Source organism: Silene latifolia, chromosome 6, assembly GCF_048544455.1.
Source record: "Silene latifolia isolate original U9 population chromosome 6, ASM4854445v1, whole genome shotgun sequence".
In the NCBI taxonomy this organism is placed as follows: Eukaryota; Viridiplantae; Streptophyta; class Magnoliopsida; order Caryophyllales; family Caryophyllaceae; genus Silene; species Silene latifolia.
This window is the reverse complement of record NC_133531.1, coordinates 87,140,064-87,152,562: the sequence shown is the minus strand read 5'-3', so window position 1 is coordinate 87,152,562 and position 12,499 is coordinate 87,140,064. Positions and strand designations below refer to the sequence as shown.

Genomic DNA, 12,499 nt, shown 5'->3' with positions numbered 1-12,499 from the left:
TGATTTTGGTGAGTTTTGTTGAGGGTTTTTGTTTTTGAGATGGAGAGGATGAGGGTTTTGATGTTATGGGTAGTGTTTATGAGTGAATGAATGAATGAAGGTGGGGTGGGTATTTAAAGAACTCGACAACATTAGGACGCAGGGACAATCCGTGCGGATTAGGCGCAATCCGCTCGGATTCTTCAGCATCAAATTTTCAAAAATCCCGCCTAGAGACGGGCGGATTCTGGGGAATCCGCTCGGATTCTTCGAGATGAGACGGGCGGATTCTTGTCAGGACGGACGGATTCTTGTCCAGAGATTTTTCTTTGTTTTTCTTCAGCTGCAAGACGGGCGGATTGTCCACAAGACGGACGAATTCTGGGAGACGGGCGTCTTTCCAGGAATCCGCTCGGATTCTTCAACAATCAAGAATTTGCAGTTTTCAGCTCAGCCGAAGACGGGCGTCTTCTAAGCAGGACGCTCGGATCCTCTGCAGACGGGCGGATTCTCAGGAATCCGCTCGGATTGGTCCTTGTGTACACGGATTCAGTTCCATCCGTGCACCAACGCATTCCCTTATCATTCTTTCTTTCTTTCTTTCAAATCTTGTGTTCTTCATTGTGGGGGCACTACTAAGGCATGAATAGCCTAGGCAATTGCCATCCCCACACTAAGGTAAAGCACTACACATCAATTAAAATCATTAGTCCCTCCCTCACTTATCTCTTTTCATGACAATTATTTTGATCAAAGTAAATAAATCCAAAAATGACAAAAATGCAATACAAAAATTAAATGTAAGTTAGGGAGTTAGAAATATTTACAAGTGGTGGTTTAGGGAGGACTCCACCAAACTCTCATTCTTGATGAGATGTCAAGGGGGCATGTTCAAGGTGTTGTTGATGTTGCTCAACACCTCGAAGAAATAATTAAAAGCTTGTTCATTGTTGTGGTAGAGGTCCTCAATAGACCGTGGTCCTTGTTGTTGATCATGATCGATGGCATGCCCAATGTAGGGATTAAAGATCCCTTCAAATTCGTCGTCCCAAAGACCACAAACTTCATTGAGTTGATCATTGAAAATCTCTTGCTTGGATGGAGACAATTCTCCCAATTTCTTCTCTTGGCCAATGAGGCCATCTTCTTCTTCCTTGGTTGATTTTGATGAGCTTTGCAAGCTTTCCTTTTCACAATTCATTTGCTCTTTGAATGGAGCATCTTCAACTTTCTTCCTCCATTGGAGTTCCGATTTCTTCTTTTCATCTTTTCGGCTATAATGATCAATCATGAAACATGGCTCATGCAAACGAGGAGCTCTCATGGTCTTGTCAAGATTAAAAGTTATGCTTTCATCTCCCACTTCTAGAGTGAGCTCTCCATGTTTCACATCAATCACCGCACCCGCGGTGTGTAGGAAAGGTCTTCCTAAGATGATTGGAATGTTGGAATCTTCCTCCATATCAACAATGACAAAGTCCACCGGGATGAAAAACTTCCCAATTCGCACGGGGACATCTTCCCATATCCCTAGCGGTGTCTTCGTCGATCTATCGGCCATTTGAAGAGTGATATTGGTACATTTAAGCTCTCCCATTCCCAACCTTTTACTTACCGAGTACGGCATGACACTCACACTAGCCCCTAGATCACATAAGGCTTTGTTGATCGTCGTGTCGCCAATGGTACACGGTATTGAGAAGCTTCCCGGATCCTTTAACTTTGGAGGTGAACTCCCTTGAAGAATTGCACTACTCACCTTAGTGAAGGCGATAGTCTCAAGTTTCCGGATTGACTTCTTCTTTGTGAGGATATCTTTCATGTACTTTGCATAGGCCGGAACGTGATTGATTAATTCCGTGAAAGGAATTGAGACTTCTAAGTTCTTCACAATTTCCATGAACTTTCCAAGTTGATCATCAAATTTAGGCTTGGTTTAACGACTTGGAAAAGGAAGTCTAATCACAATGGGTTCCTTTTCTTTGACTTTGTCTTCATTTTTCTTTGAACTTTCTTCTTTTGATGATTCCCCTTCCTTGGGACTTTGCACAACAACTTCATTCTCACTAGCTCTCACAACTTCATCCTCAACTTGCTTCTTCAGTGCTTCATATCTTGTACCACTTCTCAAGTGAATGGCACTAACCGTTTCATGTCTAGGGGGATTACCTTGAGGTGGTAATTGCCCCTTTTGTCTTTGTGAGTTTGAAGATGCTAGTTGGGTCAATTGTGTTTCCAACATCTTGGTGTGAGCTAGAATGTTGTTGATGGTGGTGTCTTTTGCTTGGCTATCTTTTTGCATTTGAGTGAAAAATTCTTGTTGATTTTTTTTGCATTTGAAGGACCGCTTTTTGGACATCAAAACTTTGGTCATTGTGGTGATTGTATGGATTTTGATTTTGGTAACTTTGGTTTTGATTGAAAAAGGGTCTTTGATTTTGATTTCTCATGGGTGGTGGAGTGTATGTTGGTTGAGGGTTTTGAACATTTTGGCTCTTGTATGAGAGATTTGGATGGAACTTGGTGTTTTCATTGTAAAAATTTGAATAAGGGGTACCACTTTTGTAAGCTTGGAAAGCATTGACTTGCTCGGTTGTTCCCCTACATTCACTTGAGTCATGACCCAAGGTTCCACAATTCTCACATATCCCGCTTGGGATTGATGAGGATGCCGTCATGGCATTGACATGATGCTTTGATGATTTTGAGCTTTCCTCAAGTCTAGTCATAGCTTGTTCAAATTTCAAGTTGATTGTGTCAATGTGAGCACTAAGTTGAGCACCCAATTGAGTAACGGTGTCCACTTCATACTTTCCTCCTCTAGTAGCCTTGCGAGGCCTACTATATTGCGAATTATGGACCGCCATTTCCTCAATCTTGTTCCACGTTTGATTGTCATCTACTTCGGTGAACATTCCATTTGATCCCATATTGAGAATGTTCCTTGAATCCTCATATAAACCATTCCAAAATTGTTGCACTAAAAACCATTCGCTAAGTCCATGGTGAGGACATGAGCGACAAATACCTTTGAACCGCTCCCAAGCTTCATACAAAGATTCTTCATCCCTTTGCTTAAAACCCGTAATTTGAGCTCTTAGCATATTGGTCTTCTCCGGTGGGTAGAATTTTTTGTAGAAAGCTAGAGCTAGCTTCTTCCAAGAATCTATTCCAAGGGTGGCCTTATCAAGGCCCTTCAACCATTGCTTTGCGGTGCCGATTAACGAAAAAGGAAATAAGACCCATCTTATTTGGTCTTGAGTCACGCTCGTTTGAGAGATAACTTCACAATAATCACAAAATGTTTCCATATGAGAATGAGGGTCCTCACTAGGCATTCCCCCGAATTGGCTCCTCTCAACTAGTTGGATGAAGGCGGACTTGGCAATAAAATTACCGGTGAGATGTTGTGGGGTAGGAGTACCATTTGGTAAATCCTCCTCGGTGGGTATAGAGTGTGACGAGAATTTAGGCATTGTAGGTGGATTTTGTGGGATATTGTTAAATGGGTTCTCTTCTCCTTCTATTGCGAAAGGATTGACAAACTCACTAGTGGGTTGAACAACTTCACCAACACCTCCCAAATTCCTCCTAACAAGTCTCCTATTATTCGTCAAGGTTCTTTCGATTTCACGGTCAAAAGGTAACAAATCTCTTTGTAACCTTCTAGACATGCAAAATATCAAACAACTAGAAAACAATTAGAACAAACCTTGAGGAGTTTTACTTCCCCAAGGTGAAAAAGACACTACTAATAACAATAAAAGAAATCTTAAATCAATTAAACACCGTCCCCGGCAACGGCGCCATTTTTTATCGGAGCCATTTGGTGTTCACAATTAAGCATATGTGGTCGTTGGTCAATGGTCGATACAAAACACAATTTATACTTCACAAACAACTCTACAATTAGTAAAGAGGCAAGTAAAGGTCGGATCCCAAGGGACGGGTATTGAAATGAAGATTCTATTGTAACTAGTGGTGTCTAGGGGTGTCACAAATTGGGTTGATGTAGAAGGTCACTAAACTAAAATAGCAATGAAAATAAACTAACAAGGTAAATGAAATAAGGGTGTAAACAATTGATTAAAAGCACTAGGGTGTCATGGGTTCATAGGGGATTCATGGGATATGATCATACAAACATGTTCTCAAATTATAAGCAAGCAATTATTGTTGTGATGGATTGAGTTGGGTTATATCTTACAATCCTAGGAAAGTTTGGGTCCCGGAGCCGAATCTCTTGGATTGTACAACACCTACAAGTCGACTTAATCTTCCCTACTTAACACATGCATGGTCTAACAAGACTCGAGTTGGGTTATGTCTTACAAGTCAAGTTGAAAGGATAGAAGATGATAGTAAATGCAAGGATTCATAGGCTTAGCATTTCATCAAATATAACATGTGCATGTATTATGATCAAAACAAGCAAGCAAATAAGATATGAAAGCATATTAATTTAAGCATGAATCATTCCCCATGTTGGTTTCCCCTAATCATCCATTAAACCCTAGCTAAGAGACTACTCACTCATTATCATATTGATCATGCTAGAAAGGTTGTCAATCATACTAACATAATGAAACATGATGAATAAATGAAAGTAATTAGCAATAATTAAAAAGGGATTAAGAGATTATACCTACTAATGATTCCAATAATAAAGATGCAAAGAATAATAGAAGAACTTGATGATTGATGGAAGGTTGTCAATCTCCCAATAAACCCAATAATCTTCTAATTACCCAAAATAAAGTAAGAACAAGAGAGAGATTGAAGAACTAAAACTTGGATTAAAACTTGATTAATATTTGATTACAATATTGAAGAGAGATTTGATTGATATTAACTACTCTAACTATTGATAAGAAGAACATGCTCCTCTAATTAGACTAATGGGGTATTTATAGTGAAAATTAGGGAGGATGCATTAGGGTTAACTAAGGGCTAAACTAGTAATTACACTTTTTAAGTTGAGCAAGGAGCCTCCGGATTATCCGAGAGAAGGGCTTCTCCATTTCGTAGCTTGAAGAACAAACTGTCTTTGTCTTTGTGATCCGTCGGCCGGGGAGTCGGGACGGCCGGATCTGGGTGGACGATCCGAGCGGATCAAGGAACAAGACGCTCGGGTCAGGCGTGGGAATCCGGCGGTTCTGGTGAGGACGCTCGGATGGCGAGGACGGACGGATTCTCTACAATCCGTTCGGATTGTAGTTCAGCAGCTTTCTTTCTTCTTTTTCTTCCCTTTTCTTCACGAATTCCTTGGGAATTTCCTTGGGGACTCAAGGATCCTTTTCTCAACAATGCTCTTCTACTATGCTATGTACAAAGGCCTTCTAGTCTTGTCTCTCCTTGATGCTTGGTCATTGAATATGATCAATTTAGCCTTGTTTTGCCATGAAAATTCAAGATTCTTACTCCTTTCCTACCAAGGGATCAAAATCTCAAAGAATATGCAAAACAAAGAACTAAAGATAAGAAATGACCCAAATAGGCACTAAAAAGCATGGAAACAATGGTAATTCGGGGGCTAAATATGCGCCAATTATGGTCGCATCAAAAGGACAGGCTAAATGTAGGATGTAGTAAATAGGACAAAAAGGATATTTTTGGCAGTGTGTAGCTTATGGGCAAAATGAATAAAGGGAAACCTCTACCACATGTGTCAACTAACCACAGACCGAATGCGTACATGTATTAAGCAGATTAAGTTCATATTTATGCAAGTTGATGTAACATGTCTTATAAGGAGTAACTACTCACCTCCTAGATTAACTGGTCATAGATGTCACCAGTTATAGGCTCTAAAACTCAGAAATATGATGTAGTTTGCCAAAGATCTAAGTCAAGTCTCAAGTTCAGCAAGAAATTTAACGAAAACTCGTAGATATGCATATACGATTCTACTAATAACATGTCAATTAGCAAGGCTTAGGCAAAACAGGTGCAAAATGCAATATCATCCTTGAAATACTACCGTTCCGACTCGACCTATATGCTAAAATAAACGTGCATTTTATGGAAATTTTTGAAATTTTTCAATTTTTTTGATGTTTTTGCATTATATAAAATGAAATGAACAATGCAAGACAGAATGTAGACGTGAATGCAAGCAAATGATATGCGACGCAAAACCCTTCCCCAAACCAAATCGCACAATGTCCCCATTGTGCAAAATCATGTAATGAAGAAAAGAGAAATGGGAATTTGCGGGAAAATGAGGAAAAATGACATGAAGTGAAAATCGGGAACTTACAAGACTTTAAGCTCGGCAAAGGAAACCTCCCCAAACCAGCGTAAGATTGGAGGTTTCGATGAGCAATGATGCTACTAAAAGGTACCTGAAAGACAAATAAAACCCACGCATAAAACCGAGAAAACAATTTTGAAGCGGTAAAATGGTGCACGAATGAGAAAATTAGAAGAAATAAGTAATTTGACGGAAAGTAAAGTGGAGTAGAAAACTCCCTTAAGTTCCCAAATCGACCAAACACAATGAGGGAGAGGTCGTGAACAGTCTGCAATGACGTCCTTGGTCGATCGACCAAAGGGGCAGTCGATCGACCAGATGAACAAGAACAGAAGCTCCTGGAAAGCGCAACTCAGTCGATCGACCAATGAAGCCAGTCGATCGACTGAAAGTACTGCTGTACTCCTTACTTCTTCGTATTTGCTCAATAACTTGAGCAAATGAGGTCTAAAAACCTGCAAGTGCACAATAATACGCGCCCAAAATTGCGCGAAACCCAGAAATAAAGTCTAAAGTACTTAAAAATCCTAAACAAACAAAATAAAATGCGAAGTTTTCGCGCACACAAAAGCAATAAATATTGTCTTAACAAAAGCAAATAAATTGAAGTTTATAAAGAGCTTGATCAACTAATAGTTGATCAAGAAAGACCACGGTATGGCCCACTTCGTCGGCTTCTGGCTACTAGAGGTAGCCTCAACGGTGCTTATCTTAGCAGCTGCACCCTTCTTAGCCTCCACGTCCGTATGGCTCAACGGATCAACACTCTCGTTATCTCCCCAGTCAAGGATCTCTTCGGGCTTGTCAGAATCAAAATCAGACTCTCTGGCTTTGACCGGCTCGTCATCAACTGCCTCATCAATTCCATAGCTCAGGCAACCAAGACCTCCTCTTTGAATGATCGGCTTCTTTACAGCTGGAACAACATGCAGCACTTCCTTCCCCAAACCAGCTCCTGCAACATCGAAAACAACAGGTTCTTCCTCCTTTTTGCTCCCAATTTGGGGCGGAGGGGTTAGCACAGGAGTAGTAATAGAGACAGGTAAGTCAGGAAGCACAAAGTATGATTTCTTTTCTGAAACCGTATTACAAGTTACAGGCCACATGGGGTCCTTTTTCTTAGCCGGTTGGGCAAAGACAATAGAATGCTTGCCTACTTTGAAAGTCAAGGTACCTAGACCGACATCTATGACTGCACCAGCAGTGTGCAGAAATGGCCTACCCAAAATAATGGGTATATGAGCATCCTCAGGCATGTCTAGTACGACAAAGTCAACAGGGAAGAAAAACTTCCCTATTTGGACAGGGATGTCCTCTAGGACTCCTATGGGTTGGACCGCGGAGCGATCGGCCATCTGGACGGTCATATCTGTTACTGCGAACCTAGTTAATTTGAGCTTCCTAGCTAGACTCAAGGGCATGACGCTTATACTAGCTCCTAAGTCACATAATGCCTTCTCAATGGAGAAGGTACCTATATTGCATGGAGCAGAAAAACTGCCCGGGTCCTCTAACTTATTGGGTGCAGTGTGAGACAGATAAGAGCATGACTCTTTGGTTAAAGCGACAGTATGAACATGTTCAAGTGACTTTTTCTTTGACAGGAGTTGTTTCATAAACTTAGTGTATGCAGGCACTTGATTGACCAACTCAAGGAAAGGTACTTGTACATTCAAACTACGGATAACCTTTTCAAATTTATTGAAAGATACCTGTTCTTTTGTTGGCACTAGTCTCTCCGGATATGAGGCTGTAAGAAGTACCTTAGCCCTCTCCTCTAAATCGCGCGTGCCGGTATCCGTGGACTTAGGCTGAAAGTCCATCACCTTCTCCTTGTTGAAGCTTGACCCCTCTTCAGACCGTCTCAAATGAGAACCATTAACCGTCATCGGATCGAACTTCAGGGCCGGGACGGACCCATCAGCACTCGGGTCTGGTCCTAACACCTTCGGAGTTGTCGTGCCCCGAAACAAATGGTCTCTCAAGTTATCGGGCATCGGAGGACGAAAAATCTCGCTATCAGCAGTAACCTTGGTCGATTGACCACTGTCCTCAGTCGATCGACCGTTGTGCCTGATTCGAAGCTCACTCAGTAACCGTGTATCGATCGATCGGCGGGTATATCGATCGATCGGCGATATACCTGTAAACGCCTTTTTCTTTTAATTGTTCGTTCTGACTTTGTTTTGACTCGGATCTGCCTCATTCTTTTCAACAAAGATCCTCGACCATGGCAGGCCCCTCCAAGGTGGACCCACTCCTTAATGTGATGGCGTTTAAGGTCTCCTTTTGGTCGGTTTGAGTCGGCAAGTGTCCCGGAGCTCGAGAGGTACTCTTACTAGCCAATTGAGCAATTTGGCTTTCTAGTAGCTTTATCCCGGCCTCTCGTGCTTGGGACTCCTTCAAAGAAACAAGTTTTAAACTCGGTAAATCGAACCCTGGGATTGTTGTTGCTCTTTGCGGCACATAAGGAGGTTTCTGATATTGTTGTTGCTTTTGATGAGGAGGCACATAGGGTTGCTGCTGCGGAGGTGGAGTTGGATTTAGGATATTCTCGCTACTCCACCTCGGGTTGGGATGAACATTGGGCTCATAGTAGGTGTTCGTCGCCTATAGTGTTGAAAGCGGACAAGATTCAAAGGGACTAGGATAATTCTTCGAAACGTGTCCCTCAACTCCACACCTTTCACATACGAAAGGACCGTCTGACACAGCATTTACTTGTTACATCCCACCTTTTGAAGCTCCTCCTAATTCATATTTGTCGAATCTCGCAGTGAGAGCCTCAAGTGCGAAGAACAGAGGAAGATTCGGCGACTCTCTCTGGTTCCCTCGGAATTCCCATACTCGGCCTTGTGGGTAGATAGATCGTCAATGATCTTCCACCCCTTGGTTGCTCCCAGTTTTCAAAAATCGGCCATTGGTCTGCACATCAAAATAGCCCTCGATCGTCATACACCCATTATAGAAATGATTGCACAAGCTTCATTTTTCGAAACCATGGTGCGGTATGGTTCGCACCAGCTTCTTAAATCGGACCCATGCCTCGTGGAAGTTCTCATCCGGCCATTGTTTGAAACTTGTGATTTGGGCTCTAATAGCAATCGTCTTAGAAGTAGAAAAGTACTTCTTGTAGAAGGCCAATGCCAAGGAATTCCAGTCAGTGATCCCATGAACGGCTCGGTCCAGATCTCTATACCACTCCCTTGCAGCATCACGAAGGGAGAAGATAAACATGGTCTCCTTGATCTGGTCTTGGGTCACGCCGGCTGGTGGGGGTATGGAACATCAGTAGTCAATAAAGGTCTCCATATGCTTAGCTGCATCTTCATTTGCAGCTCCCCCGAACTGGTTTCTCTTAACCATATTGATGTATGAAGGCTTTGGTTCGAACTTCCTGGCATCTCCTGGTAATTCGAACCCCTTATATAAGTTGTCAGCTGTCGGCTCAGAATGACTAGCTATACTCGCTTCCTCGGCCATGACTGGAATTTCTGGAGAAGTAACTGTCTCGGCTGAAGAAGTGGAAACGGGTGAAGACTGTGGGTCTTCCTCGAACAACTCATTCTCGTGATAGCGTGACAGAGTACTCAGCTCTTCCTCTGTCGGTAATACCCTTTGTGATCGCCTCAACTCGCGCAAAGATTTCTCTATCTCAGGATTGAAGGGTACTAGTTCACTACCCTGTGACCTGCGCATAAGAAGAAACTACAAAAAGAATATAAGAAAAGTTTAAGGAACAGAGGTCCCTTAAACTTAGAAAGCCTAAAAATAAAACAACTAAAATTAGGACTATTGCCTCCCCGGCAACGGCGCCAAAATTTGATACCCGTCGTGAGGTGTCAAAAATAAAATTTATAATTTCCAACTACAACTATAGCAAGCGGCAGTCGGGTCGAACCACAGAGAGGCAGATGTAAATTCTAGTTGTTTAATTCTAGTCTAAGGTAACGGTAAAGTAGGGGGGTTTGATTTGAATTGGTCTACAGCTAAGAGTAAATAATAAACTAGAAAGACGGATTAAACAGATAGAGAAGGGTACTAGGATGGTCGGTTCATTAAAGCTTCGGCGGCAGCATACTAAACAGGTCTAAATCGAACACAAATGAGGCAGGAAACAAGAGGTCCTCTCGGTCCACTCTTAACAAATAGCATCTTTCGATCTCGCTATAGGTCCGTAATATCACTAATACTAACTCTCGTCCTGAAAAGTGACTAATGGTCTAAACTATACCTATCATTCGATCTCAGCACAGTCTAGTCGATTTAATTGGTAATCTAATAACTTACCCTATCTTTCGATCTAATGGGTTTTTCATACATTAAGCATCTAACTAGTCGCATGCATTCGATTTGTTAAATAAAACATTAAAATTAATTAAAACGAAAGGTAACCTCACGAGGTCAGTCGATCGACCAAGAATGTCAGTCGATCGACTGACACGCGAATCAGGCCGTGTTCAATACTTTGCCGCCTACGCTATAATTCGTTTACATCCTAGCACAATTGATTTAGCTACTCATGCTAAGGGTAAAAACAATAATAAGATTCATCATTAAGTCTACGGAATTCATGATAAAAGCGATTAAACAAATAAATAACATAAACGATAATATCGGCTTTGGGAGACTACCTAGCAATTTCTATATTACGAAGGATAATACGACTGAAATTATGAAGCAAAAGAATACCAGTAGAAATTGCAGAGGAAGGATCAGAACCCGATTGCAAGAAAGTAACCTTTATTGAAGAACTAAGCTAACAATGAAGAATTGTATTTGAACTCAATGATAAACCCTAATGTCACTGATAAAACTTGATTCCTAATCTGATGTTTCCAGCTTACGTTATATAGCAACTAACGTAGCTTTATTTCCTAAACCTAACATAACTTTGGGCTTCAAGATTCACGGTTTTTAATTCTCGTCTGGAATAGCAATTGGGTCGATCGACTGATATGACTGGTCGATCGACTGGTCTTCAGTAAACAGTAGCTTCTGGAACCCGATGGTTGGTCGATCGACTAAGGTTGGTGGTCGATCGACTGCTTGAGCTGCTACTTGTCTTTTATAATCTCGTGGATTTGTCTTTTGGGCTTTGAATTGTGCACCAAGCTCGTTCCTCAGGTGAATGCTTCACGTCATATGCAATGCGGGATACTCGGGGACGGATTTGGCTCGATTTCCGCTGGATTCTTCACATTTCTGCAATAATGTACAAAAATACGGAAGTAGACGGAAATAGGGATAAATGTAACATAAACTACATGAATGAGCTCTGAAATGCGTGTAAAATGAGGTGAAAAACATCATATAAAAGACACGCATCAAACTTCCCCAAACCAAACCCTTGCTTGTCCCCAAGCAAGAACTAGACTCGATCTAATGACCTAATGGAACGAGTTCAATCTCAGAGCGAATTACAAACTGCACAGCCTAAACCATTTTAATGCATTAACCAACAATCAATTAGCAAATGAATCATGCAAACGAATTATGGAGTCGTTAAAAACTGCTGAACCGTCAACCATAGAGACTTATAAAATCGGACTCTCACGGGTCGCTCATATCACACATAAGCATAGGTGAATATATAAGAGAATAGAAAGAATTCATTTTGTAAAGACTCTCACCTAACTACGACCTATAAGAACATGCCTGCAGTCTAATATGAAAGAAATCTCTATAACCGTACATATGCATTTTAACCAACAAAATGACCATGACACATGCCGAGGTATATATGGGATATGTGAGGTATGGGTAAGAAGAGGCAAAACATTTATGGAAAAGTGGAGGTACAGGTGATCAAGCTAGTACCAAAATGGAACCAAATGGCAACATCCAACTTCTTGCTCATAAACAAATGAAACGGTGCTATAGCAAGCACAAATCTCACAATCTCCAGAGATAAAAGTAATCAACTAACTCCCCATAAAATATGAATAAAACATGGGAGCAAAAATCGCAAAAAGATAAAGGATTGAATTATGCGAATTGATTTCCTTTCTTCACGGACCTTCAGTCGATCGACCTATAAGGGCAGTCGATCGACCGCTTAAACAATACATAACTCTTTTTTTTTTCTTTTTCGAATCATTTTTCTTCCTCTTTATTTATTTATTTTTTCTCTCTTTTTCTTTCTTTCCTCCTCTTCATCTTCCCAATAACGTCTCAACAAAGCATATGCCACCAAAAATGAGTAACAACCCCAAGAACACAGACTACTAGCTTGACAAAGGACATGCTAAATGTAGGATGTAGTAA

The 12,499-nt window shown here is 41.3% G+C and overlaps 1 non-coding gene across 1 annotated transcript; it reads left to right on the top strand.

Moving 5' to 3' along the window:
• Positions 1-2,976: 2,976 nt before the first annotated feature.
• LOC141589094 (small nucleolar RNA R71) lies at positions 2,977-3,083 on the top strand. The gene has a single exon (XR_012520047.1). It is a non-coding gene; the product is annotated as a small nucleolar RNA R71 (small nucleolar RNA).
• Positions 3,084-12,499: the final 9,416 nt, after the last annotated feature.